At 37.3% G+C, this 14360-nt stretch overlaps 1 protein-coding gene across 1 annotated transcript in view; it reads left to right on the top strand.

Moving 5' to 3' along the window:
* SPMIP7 (sperm microtubule inner protein 7) overlaps nucleotides 1-14360 on the top strand; it is a 43646-nt gene that overhangs the window by 20186 nt on the left and 9100 nt on the right. The gene's annotated exons all lie outside the window — the stretch shown is intronic.

Genomic DNA, 14360 nt, shown 5'->3' with positions numbered 1-14360 from the left:
CTAAGTATCAATCTGTTTGTGACATTTACAGTAAAACAGCCTATAATAAAAATATAAAATATGCAAGTTATATACTATATATAAATGCATATGTATGTGCACATATGATCTTATATAAATCATGGTTACATAATTGGAAGGTAACATAATGGTAACATAGTGGCAACATGGGATTTTAATGCTAAATTCTTTATATAATCTTAATCTCTCAAATAAAATAAATCCATTGTAGTAGTAATAGAAAATAGAAGTAGTAGAAAGTAATAGAAGAGTCATGATGAACATTGGTTAGAATGAAATATTGCAGGCTAATTCTGTCGAATGCCAGCAGAACTATGAAATGACATATAAGTGGCATATAAATCTAAGTACTATTGCTATTGCTATTCATATCTTTACATGATTCATGTATTTGGGATATTGAAAGAAATACTGGTGAACTGGAGATTTTGTTTGGTCAGATGTAAAGTTCTCTTCATATTAGTTTCTGAAAATATACTGAGAACTATGGAACTCTGAAAAATGTTCATCACCTGTTCAACAAATTTTTCACACCAAATCAAATATATTTTAATGAAAACCCAACAAATTCTTTTCTAATTTAGCTATATCAGTGATTATTTCACCAATCAAGCAATCCCACTGCCCCCAGTTAATTTTAATTAATAATTTCCATGTGAGATATGGCTGTAGAAAGTTGTCATTTTCCTCACAAATTTGACAACTTAAGAAGCAATTTCTGAAACTAATATGACAAATTTGGGACAGTCAAAACTCTAGGCTTCCCCTGAAGTCAGTTGGAAAGCTGAGAACTTACACCAAATCAGCATGCTAAGAAATTTATTATAAGATGTTCAATGAACTTGTCACAGTGGGGTGTTAAATGCTCAGATTTTCAAGGCTTAGTGACAAATAATGGCAACTCCAAATCATGAGAAATAGCACTGTTTCAATAGGTTCGTTTAAAGGTTCCTACATATGCTTGCTTTCTTTTTCTTTCCTTTGCTTCCAACATCATAGTTATAGCTATATGCTGTACAGTTTGTTTGAATACTACTGTGATTTTAAAAAGCTTCAATACTTTTAGCTTTGGTTATCAGCATATCTCTGGTCCCAATTCAAAGTGCTGATATGAACAGAACAACTTAAATAGTTTGGGAAAAGGCTACCCAAAGCAATGTTTTTTCATTTGTTACCTATATTTATCATAATTTGTGCATCTTAGGTATTCACCATGTACTCTCTCCCAATAATACAAAAAAGATAACCATGTTCTTTTCCCAAGGATATTAGCAGCTATTTTAATGATTTCAAAAATATTTTTATGACTAGCATTATTAATGTGATTTTTATGCTGTATTTAGCGTGATCATTACGTCTGGTAATATTTTTGTAAGTTCTGTGTATTTTTATTTATGGTTCCTATGTTATATTTAATCTTTACTAAAACATGTTTTAATAAATGTATCCCATTTGTTATATCTCAATAGCATACAACTACAATAAACATAAACAGTACTATAAACTGTAAAGAACAGTGTTATATATTTAGTATCAGACAACCCACGGGTTATCGTTTCAGAGGTATTTTCTTACCTAAACAGAGAAACAGAATGAACATGGGTGGCCTTCCTTCATCCCTCCCTCCCTCCTTCTCTTCCTTTATGTCTACTGACAGGTAGGAAAAGGAATGGTGTGGTGTGGTATGGGATGGGATGTTGTAAATGACCACACACAGAGAGGTTGAGAATATATGTGGTATTTATTGCTATACAGAGAGACATTATATAGTTTGTTACTACAAATTACAGCGTATTTGGCAGCATATCATTGGCTCACAGAATCTTCCAGGTAACTAAAATCTTTGGTTAACCATTACTGTTTGCTTAAGCTCTTATAATGTTTAGCTATAGTTAAAGTATAACATCCCATTTCCTCCTCTCTTGCTCCTCTTATTTACAGAGTTAGGGTCTTATTTTCTAATGCCATTTCCTGGCTCCTACGTGCATGTAACCTTCCTTATCTGAGGTTTGCCTTCCAAAATAGGAAAATTCCTGCACGTATGCAAACTCCTATAATGGGAAGTTGGGAAAGATGCACAAGTATGTGCAAAAGATGTTTCAGGGGTAAAGGAAGGCAAAGGGAAAAGTGGTGTGGGCCAGACTGGCATTCTTCCTTCCTCCCTATTCCTCTCCTTTCTCCCTCCCTCCCCCACCTCTTCCCTTCCCTTCCTTTCCCTTCCCTTCCCAGCAGGTAGGTAAGTAGCTGCTGCTGGGTTGGGGAGGGAAATATGAGATTGGCTAAGAAACTATCACAGAAAGTTGAAAATAAAGATCATGTGACTGCTGCAGCAACTCAGGAGCGCAGCAGCAGCCAGAAGCACTGAAGCATATATACATATACATAGTTTATAACAATTTTTAAAAATTTGTCCCTGGTTTTGATTGAAGTATAGTGAGGGCATTTTTTTTGTTTAAGCATCTCTATTTTAAGATTGATTTTGAAATTGGAATATTGTCCTTTTGACACTAGTAATAAATAGGCTAGATTTCTACAAATCTTTATCTTGTTTCCATGATACCTGCATAGAAAAGAAGTCATCTGTTTTATGTTTTTGGCTCTATTCTATAGTCCATGTTCAAATACAATCTCTTCAGGGTTAGAATCTCTCTACAAGTATAGATCCAATTTCAGAGCAAAGTGTCACCTTTAATATCATATTTTGCAGAATGCTTAAGACTGCATTAAGACCTAAGACCACTTATTATAATGCATAAGCCAATGATGGCAAGCTTATGATATTTGTCAAAGGTGATATATCAAAAATGTTTTGGGTGACATTCCAGCATTCACCAACATCTGGCAACAACTAATCTTGAAAGCTCGCCACATTCTCACATGATTTTTCAAGGCTGCTGAGGCCATGGGAGAATGGCCTCTCATGCAACCTCCAGAAGTCATGTGAGAAGTAGAACTCCAAAAATCATGCAAGAATGCAGTGTACTTTTATGCAGTTTTTTTCAAGTTAACATTTTTATTGAGTTATAAAGTAATATAAAATACAAAATACAAAGTAAATAGGAAAACAGTGGGGGAGGGAAAGGGGAAGGAGAAGGGAAGAAAGAAAAGAAAGAAAAGAAAAAGAAGCGTTGACTTCTGACTCTCTTTTACAGTAAAATAAGGCATTAACATCAAATCACAACTTTTTGCTTTTTCCTAATAGTGTGAACAAGCTATTTCTATATAGATCTATCAGTCTAATCGGTAAATCCTAAAGTCAAAGTTTCATTCTTCTCTACATCAAGCGCGGTCTCCATGTGGAAACAAAAGTACTTACTGTTCTTTTCTTTAATCAAAGTGGTCAATTTTGCCATTTTGGCCAACTCCATCAATTTCTGCTAGCATTCTTCCATGGTAGGAATCAAAGTGTCCTTCCATTTTTGTGCATACAATAGTCTTGCTGCTGTCAACATATATAGTAACAAAGTTCCACATTTTTTCTCTAGTTCTTTTTCCATTAGACCCAAAAGGAAAAGTTCTGGTTTCATTTTTATCTCTGTTTTCCCAAAAAAATTGTTTTAAAATATGACTCATACTCCTTTTTTTTTTTTTTTTTTTTGCTTTATCACATGTCCATCATAGATGGACTTTTATACTTCCAGCATTCATTTGACATACCTTTATACAACTTAGATAACTTATCTGGTGTTAAATACCAATGGTACATCATCTTATAAAAATGTTCTTTTAGATTGTAATTTAATGTGAATTTGAAATCCTTCGTCCACATATTTTCCCATTGTTCAAACATCACTTTGTATCCAAAGTTCCTTGCCCACTGAATCATACAATGTTTTACATGTTCATTTTCCAAATTTAGTTTCAATAACTTTTTGAGCACCTGCAGAATGAAAACATTTCTTCAGGGCTTAAATATCAAGAATACTTTTATGCAGTTTTTAAGGCTGCAAAAGAGCATTTTTCAAAGCCGCTTCAAGGAAAAAAGGTTTCATGTGACTCGGGGCAGCCTTAGGTAGACTACAGGTGCCTATCCACAGAAGTAGACACTGCTTGAAGAGACACAACACATGACAGATTCTGGGGAACAATGGGCTGTGGGGGTAATCACACCAATTCCCCAAGGGGGTGGGCAATCATTGGAGCTGTGAACTCTGGGGAAGTCCATTTAACTTCAAACTGTCCATAAGCAACTGTTGGTCATAAGTCAAAGACTCCTGTAGCCTGTGTTCAGCTGTATAGCACGTTCAAAAAATGAGTTGATCGCAGAAAATAATTTATTACATTTTGTATTATGTCATAAAATGTTTATGATTTTATGTCATAGAATGTTTTATAAAATTTGCAGATATCAGAAATGTAGGATAAAATGACAGTTACATCAAGTTCTTGTTTTTATTTTTATTTTAAATGTATTGGGTACATTTTTTCTGAACTGAAAATTGTTATTCAAGTTAAATATTCTTTGCCTTCTGCTGGAAGTTTTATAATTTATCAATCCAGTCTATTGTACCAAGACAAGATCGCTTGCAAGGGAGAATTAAAAAAAAATGAAAACAAGATGGTAGCCATGATTGTGCAGACAAAACCACTGTCCCTTTTTATGCTCCTGATATCAACTGTTATCAGCCCAGTTTTGCTTCCTGCTGCTTTATAAGATGGAAAGGTAAATAAGTACCTATTTTCCTTATATTGAAATTAGCTGTTGAACATTTTAAAAGTAAGGTTTCTAAAGCTTTAGAAATAAAAATCATTGAGCAATAAATCTAAGAGAAAAGATTTGTGATTAATCTGTGTACAGGTAATCCTCAACTTTTGATCACAATTGAGCCTAAAATTTCTGTTGCTGAGATATTTGTTAAGTGACAATTGCCCCATTGTACATTTTTTCTTGCCAGTTATTAAATAAATAACTACAGTTGTTAAGTTAGTAACATGGTTGTGAAATGAACCTGGCTTCCTCATTGTCTTCGCTTGTCAGAAGGTTGCAAAAGGCGATCACATGATTGCGGGATACTGCAACTGTCATAAATATAAGCCATTTGCCAATCTTCCAAATTTTGATCATGTGACTATGAGAATGTTGCAATGGCCGTAAATGTAAAAAAACAGTCATAAGTCACTCTTTTCAGTGCTGTGTAACTTTGAATGGTCACTAAATGAATGGTTGTAAATATTTTTCCTAAACAAAGCATCTTTATGTTAACATGCCTATATATTAGTTACCACTAGATGTCCTCTGAACATAAATATTTAGTGCTCTGCAAAAATAATGAATCCTTAACTGAGCACTTACTAATGATATTGTAATGCTTTCCTCTGAATGGCATTTGAAAATGTTCATTTTTTGTGAATGAGTGCTGTCAGAGAAATTTAACAATAGGCTCACTATAACGAGCAATATAAATACAAAATACAAAAACAAGGGGTCCTTGGTGTTCACTGAGCTTGCTTGTTTTCTTGCAGATGTTTCATTGCCATCAGAAGACATGATGAAAACTCTTTAATTTCACAACATATAGACAGACTTAACCATAGTTTCAATTGGGAAAATGTGACCATGCTAGACCAAACCAAATCCAAAAATGGCAGGGAATTTCTAGAATCCTAGTAGTCTGACAAATTATTTATCAATAGACACATAGACATTAACAACATCTATGCAAAAGAAACAATCAATGAGCCCAGAAGGGGAAGAAAAAGACTCAAACACCTCTCCACTAGCAATCAGCACCCAGATCAGCATAGATTAACTCCAGGATAAATATTAGACCAACAATCAAGTAAACAATACCCCAATCAAGAAACTGCCAACAGTAAACAGCCCAACCAAAGAATATCTAAGACCACACCAGCAACATTGGTAGGGAAAGTCACTAGAATATAAATAGATAGCAAATCACATTCCTTACTAACACTGATGATGTTACCTAGTGCACCACAGATCGCTCATTTTAACCCTGAGCTACAAATATTTGCATTAAAAATACAAAAACAAATACTTTGCTCTTCTATAATTTTTTTCAACTTTAGATCAAAGACATCTTTTCTTGGTGTAAACCAGAAGTCTCAAACTCAAATGAAAAGAGAGCTATATTACATAAAATATGCTAATTGTGAGCTGCTTTCATATACATACAAAAATTGAATTGAATTAAAAATAAATTGTAACCAAAATATTTATTGGAACATAAAGTATAATCAAGCAATCAATCAACTAACCAACCAACAAATAAATAAATAAATATTATTATATATATATTCAACATCTTGTTCTTGTTGTGACAGATGGCTCTGTTTCTCTTTGTCTGATGACCATACAATTTATCTTCCACCCGAGAACACTTTTGAACAATAGAAGTGATGAAATAATTAAAAAATGATATAACTTTAAAAAACAATTGTCTATTTTTCTGTTTCCCACTGACTTTGCTGTCTATCCCAGCAGCAGACCAGCTTTCATTTTTCATGTCATCAACAGGTAGATAAATTAATTGGATCAGGGAAAACAAGAGGTGCACAAGTTGGCACCCTGAGGAAAAAGCAAACGAGGTACCAGGCATCTTTTCCTTACTATTACCTGATCTTGGGTAGTTCCACCTTTCTCCCCATCAATGCACACTTGCAAGGCACAAGTTTTCCTTTTCTTCTGCAGCTTCTATGCAAGCAGCACTACACCTTCTTCTGTGGCATTGAAATGGGCACAATGGGGAAACACAGAGAAACTGGATTCATTGGTCTCTGTCTTTGAGACCTCTGATTAAGTTATGATAGTAATGACTGTTGCTCATATTATCAAACTTTGATACATTTTAGGACAGAGGTCCCTAACCCCCAGTTCAGAGACCAGCATAGCTCCACAGTATGCCAGAAACCGAGCCACATAAGCAAACCCTCCAGTCCATGGAAAAACCTCTCTCCATGGAACCAGTCCCTGTTGCCCAAAAGGTTGTGGGCAGCTGTTTTAGGGCATGCTTTTATTAACGACTACTAAGAAGTCAAGTTGATGTGTCATGGATTGTGTATTTTAAAATGTATCTCAGAGTCTGTGGGTTCTGTTATCAGACTTCATATTTATTATTATATTATTATTAAGTCCTGAATTCCACCAACTAGATGGAGGTAACAAACTGTAGCTGGGGTAATAAAATTATACTAAATTGGCTTGGTTTACATATATACTTATAATTTATCCTGAATTACTATAGATTATATACTTTTTTTTTCAAAAATCCAATTTGTTTTTCTGCTGTTAATATATGGAAGTATAAATGTTTGCTGATTAATTAATTACTTATTATTAATACTACGAACTACTACTATATCTCATTTTACCTTTTACCAACTGCCCTATGACAATTTAGGAACACCAACAGATATTTTAGTTTTTCTAAACAAATGTTCTAAAAAGCTTGAAAAATAATACAGCAGTGGTCACCAACTAGTAGTCCGCAGACCACTGGTGGTCCGCGAGAAAATTTTGGTGGTCCACGGCATACCCAGGTGGAGGAGCTGCTCCGGGATGAGCAATGACCAGTCCTGAGACTAGAGCTCTGGAATATGGGACTGGCCAGCAGCTCATGGTGGGGCTGTAAATCTCTGCTGTAGAGGGAGATTCGTGCAACTTGCAACTTTGCAGCACAGCCCTCACTGGCCAGAATGAGGTAATGGTGCAAAGGGGGGTGGCAGTGCAGGCGGGCCGAAGCAACAGGTGGCAGGAACCCTGGGCTGTTTCTTCCCTCTGCTGTAGCTTCCTGTCAGCTGAACCCACTAGTGGCTGTCCCTGCCCCTCACTCTCCCTTCCCAGTCACTCCTCGCCTGGCAAGGGAAGGGTGGGGGATGGAGATTCACTCCATATTCCAGAGCCAGAGTGAAGCTTCGTCTCTTGCTGGATCTCGCAGCCTTTTCTTCCGGCCCTTGTTGGTGCTCCATGCACCTCAGTCTCTGGGGGAGATGCTTGACTTCCTCTCAGCCCCAAGATACTGGCTGGTCCATGAGATGAGAGAGAGCAAGAGAATGAGAGACAGAATGAAAGAGAGAGAGAGAATAAGAAAGTGAGAGAGAGAAAGAGGGGGAAGAGAGATGAAACTATGAAAGGGGAAGAAAGAAAGAGAGAGAGAAAGAGAGAGTAGGGAGTGCCTGAAGGACCCCATCCCGCCACTGGAAGTCCAGCCGCTTCAGCAAGCGGCGCACTGGATTCGTATTAGTGGTCCACGGGATTTAAAATTATGAATTTGGTGGTCCCTGAGATCCAAAAGATTGGGGACCCCTGCTATACAGAATACATATTTTTAGGAATAATTTAAAATAAAATAATGTAGTTGCACCTGAATACTTACATTTTAGGTGCTTCATTATATAACAAAATATAACTATTCCTCTTTGTTTAGTGTATTTCATGTACACTAGGTTTGGAAGACCACTTGGTATCATACATCAAACCTAATACTTCCAGGCAGAAGATGGTATCAGCTGAAATACCAACCTAGAAATGAGATGAAGAAACATTTTGTTTTGTTTTGCTTTGTTTCATTTCTGTTTTCAAACCAAAAATTTATCTCATCTTTTTTCTAAGTATTTTCTAAGTATTTAAATTCCTAAGCCTAATAGTGCACATTTTTTGCACGGTTTAATTTTATTCCTGTGCTCACTTTTTGCAAGTAAAGTTATACTACTTTCGTTGAAATTAGCCAGTTTTGTGCATACTTATTTCTAATGCACCCTATTTTTAGATGCATATTTTGCTTTATTACTTTAAAACATTGATCTTTGTACGTATGTATGTTAGATTGAGGAGATAAAAATTGGTAATCTCATGTAAAAATGAGATGGAACTAATTTGTCTTGTACTCTTATCAAAAGCTCACAATTTGTATATGCCTCATTTTGACCAGTGCCTGGTTCTTTACTGACTTCTGTTAATGAGAAAAAGAAGATGTAGGATTTTTCTACTCCTAGTCTGAATGGACAGTCTTGGGTCCAAGAAAAATAAGGCCATGTGTATCTGTGAACTCACCACAGCTAATAGTAGTAGTAGGAAATTTTCTTACTGCATGAAGTCCTGTGAAAAAGTTACTGGTGTGCTGTTCATTAGCAGTTTGGCAGTTTTGGAGCAAAAGAGGATAAATAGGCAAGTGAGGTAATAGCTCCTAACATATATTGTACAGAATTATTTGTGGAAGACAAAGTGTTGAGGTCCAAAATGAGAAAAACTAAGCAATTAAAAGTACAAGAGTGCTGTTTTTTTATCCATTATTCTTGAATATTTTGAACCTGATAATTGTATGTTTGTTAATTTCCATATGTGTTTCGTATATTTTAAATAAATGGAAAGTGACCACTCTACAGGGCAACTACTATAATAACAAAAATGGCATATAAATGAAACAAGTTATAGGGATTTAACAAAATAAGGTTGGTTTCTTGTTCTTCGTTTGAGGATCTCTTTCTCTTTCATTATCATTTACTGTTTTTCTTGTTAAGACTTAAGACCTTCTTCTTTGCTATCATGGACTATCCCTTCCCCCAACAATACTTTGCTACACTGATGTTTAAGCCCTTAAGAAACGTTTTCATTCTGCAGGTGCTCAAAAAGTCAGGGGGAAAAAAATTGGCAACTGAAGGTGGGGATTTCCTGTGAAACATTCACAGAGAGGAAGAGAGAGAATACTCAGTGAGATGGCACTTCAGACTCTTTTAATTCACTGTATTTCTCTAATTCTAATTAAGGAAATACTGGAAATTAACAAGGCTCAAAATACTTGCTATGTAGTCTCTTAGGCCTAGTTCTGCCATGCCTGCACACTGATGTGCCTCATATTTTAAAAAGTAAACATTACGATGGATGAAAAAAATACCACACAAGTAAAATTTGGTCTTGATCTAATTCCCTCCTCCAGGTTGATTATTGTTCTTTCTTTACAAAGGTTAATGCTGTTGTGTTTCATATCAGTATATTCTCTGTAGCCTGTTTCTTTCAGAAGTATAATTTCTTCAAATTATATATCAACCAAAAGTCAATCTTAAATATCTTAAAGGATTGTGCAAAGTAAATCAGTAGCTTCGGATATCTACCATAAAAACATATGAAAAATATTTTAATGAAATGCAAGTATATTTCAGGGCTAATATATTATCCCTGGTTTCAAGGTGGAAGTCAATTATATCTAATCACTCAGAATAGAGCTGGAAGGTTCCTTGGAGGTCTTCTAGTCCAGCGGTCACCAACTGGTGGTCCGTGGATCACTGGTGGTCCGTGAGAAAATGTTGGTGGTCCGCAGAAAAATTATTTGCATTTTTTATATTGCACTAAATCAGGGGTCCTCAAACTGCGGCCCCTGGGCCAGATATGTGCAATGAACATTTGTGTTGCTGCAGAGAGTCTCCCCCTTCGGGGTCTTTTTGTGTGGGTCGGAGGGGGGCAGAAATTCCGACTTGGGGTCTGTTTCAGTCTCCTGGTGCGGGGCTTTGGGCGAAGGCTGGAGGGAAGTGCTGCTGGTGGGGAAGAGCTGGAGGGCCTTGTTCCAGTGGGATTGCCTCATGGCCTGGAACTGGCTGACTATCTCAGCCCGCTGAGCCTCCAGGCACTGGTACCTGGCCTTGCACTCCTGCAGTCTTTCCTCTGCTTGGAAAGTCTATGCTCATAGTCCTCAGTGAGGTACTTCTGCTGAGCCTCCTTCTTGGTCAGATCCAATTTGAACTGAGCCAACTGTTTTGCCAACTCTTTCTCATGGTGGCTGCCTACTCCAACAACTGCTTCTTGTTGGGGCCCTAAGGCGCCTGGGTGGGGAGGCGAGGAGTGGCTGGAGGGGAGGGGTGAGTAGAAGTCAGTGAGGTGCCCCTCAACGTGAGTGACATCAAGTTGGCCACACCCACCCAGTCACATGACCACCTATCCACGCCCACCCAACCAGTCATTAGGCAGATCATATTAGTGGTCCGTGGGATTTAAAATTATGAATTTAGTGGTCCCTGAGTCCGAAAGGTTGGTGACCCCATTCTAGTCCAACCCTCTGCTCAAGCAGGAGATCCTGGTATAATGATGTATGAAGAAGAATTGGTTAGACATATAAAAGAGAAAGGTCCAATGCATATTAAAAGGATTTATAATGTTTTGTTAGAAAGGGATTCAGAAACTGAACTGGTTAAAGATTGTATGATAAAGTGGGCACAAAGTTTTGCAGAACCAGTGATGTTGGAAACATGGGAAAAAATATGGGTTCAGAATGTTAAATTTACACAGTCGCAGAATTTGAGGGAAAACTTTTATAAAATGTTTTATAGGTGGCATTTAGATCCTAAGAAATTGTCATGCATGTATCCTAATGTTCAACCGAAATGTTGGAGATGTGATTGCTTAGATGCTACATATTATCATATGTGGTGGACATGCAAGAAAGCAAAGGCTTTTTGGATAAAAATTTGGTGGGTTATGCAAAATGTTTTAAAGAAAAAAATTCAATTTTCTCCTCAATTGTTTTTACTGGGTATAGTTAAGGGTTTTTCAGTGGGTGAAACAAAATTGATATTGTATATGGTAACAGCAGCGAGATTGTTGATAGGTCAATATTGGAAAAATGAAGCTATGCCCACTATTGAAGAATGGACTTTGAAGATGGCTAATTTTGCAGAGATGGCGAAGATTTCAGCATATCTAAAAGATCGGACACAAGAGACTTATGTATGGGAGTGGAAAAAGTGGATAGATTATGTAAAGAATAAATATCAAACTAGGAAATATCAGAAAGCTTTTAACTGAATGTATTATACAGGGATAGAATAACTGAGTCTTGTGAAGATTTGAATAATATACAGGGGGTGGAGGGGTTCAAGTTTTATAAAATGTGGCCTTGATTTGGATTATATTTTGTGGAAGTCCTGGGGGGAGGGGAGGGTTAGGGGGGGAAATTGGGGTGAAAATGTATTTGTAAAACTTTTTCAATAAAATAAAAAAAAAAAAGCAGGAGATCCTACACCCATGATGGCGAACCTATGGCACGCGTGCCACAGGTGGCACGTGGAACCATATCTATGGGCACACGAGCATTGCTCTAGCTCAGCTCCAGCGTGCATGGGCATGCCAGCCAGCTGATTTTCAGGCCTCCTGGGCCCACTGGAAGTTAGGAAACAAGCCATTTCTGGCCTCCGGGGGTGGTGGGGGAGGCTGTTTTCACCCTCCCTAGGCTCCAAGAAAGTCTCTGGAGCCTGGGGAGGGTGAAAAATGGAATTTCCGGGCCCACCAGTAACCTTTTTGGTGTCGCGTGCCAAAAGTGGGGGCAGCGGGGGGAGTGTGCGCATGTGCGCAGAAGGGTGGGGCACATTGAATTATGGGTATGGGCACGCGTGCGCTCGACCCCCCCCCACACTCCCTCCGCTTTTGGCACGCGATGGCAAATAGGTTAGCCATCACTGCCCTATACCATTTCAAACGTGGCTGTCTAGTCTTTTATTAAAAACCTCTAGTGATAAAGCACCTACAACTTCTGAAGGCAAGCTGTTCTATTAATTAATTATTCTCACTGTTAGGAAGTTTCTCCTTAATTCTAAGTTCTCTGTGATTAGTTTCCATCCATTGTCTTCTAGTGCTTTGGAAAATAAATTGACCCCCTCTTCTTTGGGGTAGCACCTCAAATACTGAAATACTGCTATCAATTTACACCTAGTTCTCCTTTTCTCTAGACTAGCCATACCCAATTCCTGCACCCGTTTTTCATATGTTGTTGTTTCCAGGCGTTTAATCATCTTAGCTGCTCTTCTTTGTGCTTTGTCCAAAGTCTCAAGATCTTTCTTGTAATGTTGTGGCCAAAACTGAATGCATTATTCCAGGTGTGGCCTTTCTAAGGCTTCATAAAGCGATACTAATACTTCATGTGAATTTGATTCTATGCCTCTGTTTATACAACCAAGGATTGTATTAGTTTTTTGGCTGCTGCTGCTTGCTCAGTTTAAGTGATCATCCACAAGGACTCCAAGGTCCCGTCACAGTTACTGTTTTTGAGCCAGGTTTCACCTAATCTGTACCTGTACCTTTGGTTTTTCCTGTCTAGGTGTAAAACCTTGCTTTTCTCCACATTAAAGTTAATGTTGTTAGATACAGCCCATTGTCTTTCAACATCTTGTCTTCTGGGGTGTTGGCTATTCCTGCCAGTTTAGTGTCATCTGCAAATTTGATGAGCTCCCCTTCTATTCCCTCATCTAAACCATTTATGAAAATACTGAAGAGTACTGTTCCTAGGGTGGAACCTTGTGGTACCCCACTGCTTACTTCCCTCCATGTAAATATAGTGCCAGTAAGGACTACTCCTTCAATACAGTTTGTCAGCCAGTTACAAATCCACCTAGTGGTGATGCTGGCTATCCCACATTTTTCTAGTTTACCAAGAAGTAGGTTATAGTTTATTTTGTCGAATGCCTTGCTGAAGTCTAAGTATACTATGTCCACAGTTTTTTGCTGGTCTACTAATTTAGAGACTTTGCAAAGAATGAAATAAGACTGGTTTGGCATGATCTGTTTTTAACAAACCCATGCTAGCTTCTAGTTATAACTTCAGTTGTTTCTAGATGTTTGTAGATCTGTTTTTTTGATTATTATTTTTCCAGTATCTTCCCAGGTATTGATGTTAGGCTGATTGGTCTTTAGTTTCCAGGGTCTATTCCCCTGCCCCCTTTTTTTTTTTGAAGATTGGAATCACATTAGCTCTGATACTGTAGTTCCCTGGTGCTCAGGGATTTTTGAAAGATATGGTACAATGATTCTTAGTTGACATCTGCCAACTCCTTCAAAACTCTGGGATGTAATCCATCAGGTCCCAGTGATTTATATTCATCAATATAAGACAGCTGTTCTCTTACCATTTTCTTGCTAATTTTAATTTTTATTTCTAGTCTGTCTTTTACAGTTAGGTTTTGGTAGGTTGGGCTAGTCTCTTTTTACATGAAGACCAATACAAAGAATGAATTAATAGCTCTGCTTTCTCCCTACCACTTATTACTTCCTTGCCATCTTTTCTTTTTAGTGGACCAACTATTTCCTTGACTTTTTTCTTGTTATTTATATTTTTAAAGAATTTTTTTTTATTATCTTTGACTTTTGTTGTAAGTCTTTGTTCATTCTGAGCCTTTGCTTTCCTGGCTTTCTCTTTACAGATTTGGACTATGCTGATATTCTGCCTAGTTATGTGTCCCTCTTTCCATTTTTTTGTACTCATCCTTTTTGTCTTTCAGTTTATCAGAGACATCTTTATACAACCATGCTGGTTTCTGCTTGGATTTCTTGTTTTTCTTTTTCAGTGGTATTGTATTGGACTGGGTTTTTATTATCATATTTTTCAGAGTTTCCTATG

The sequence above is a fragment of the Pantherophis guttatus genome, chromosome 4 (assembly GCF_059756535.1).
Source record: "Pantherophis guttatus breed Tessera chromosome 4, ASM5975653v1, whole genome shotgun sequence".
In the NCBI taxonomy this organism is placed as follows: Eukaryota; Metazoa; Chordata; class Lepidosauria; order Squamata; family Colubridae; genus Pantherophis; species Pantherophis guttatus.
The sequence above is the reverse complement of the archived record's forward strand: the minus strand, read 5'-3'. Positions and strand labels throughout refer to the sequence as shown.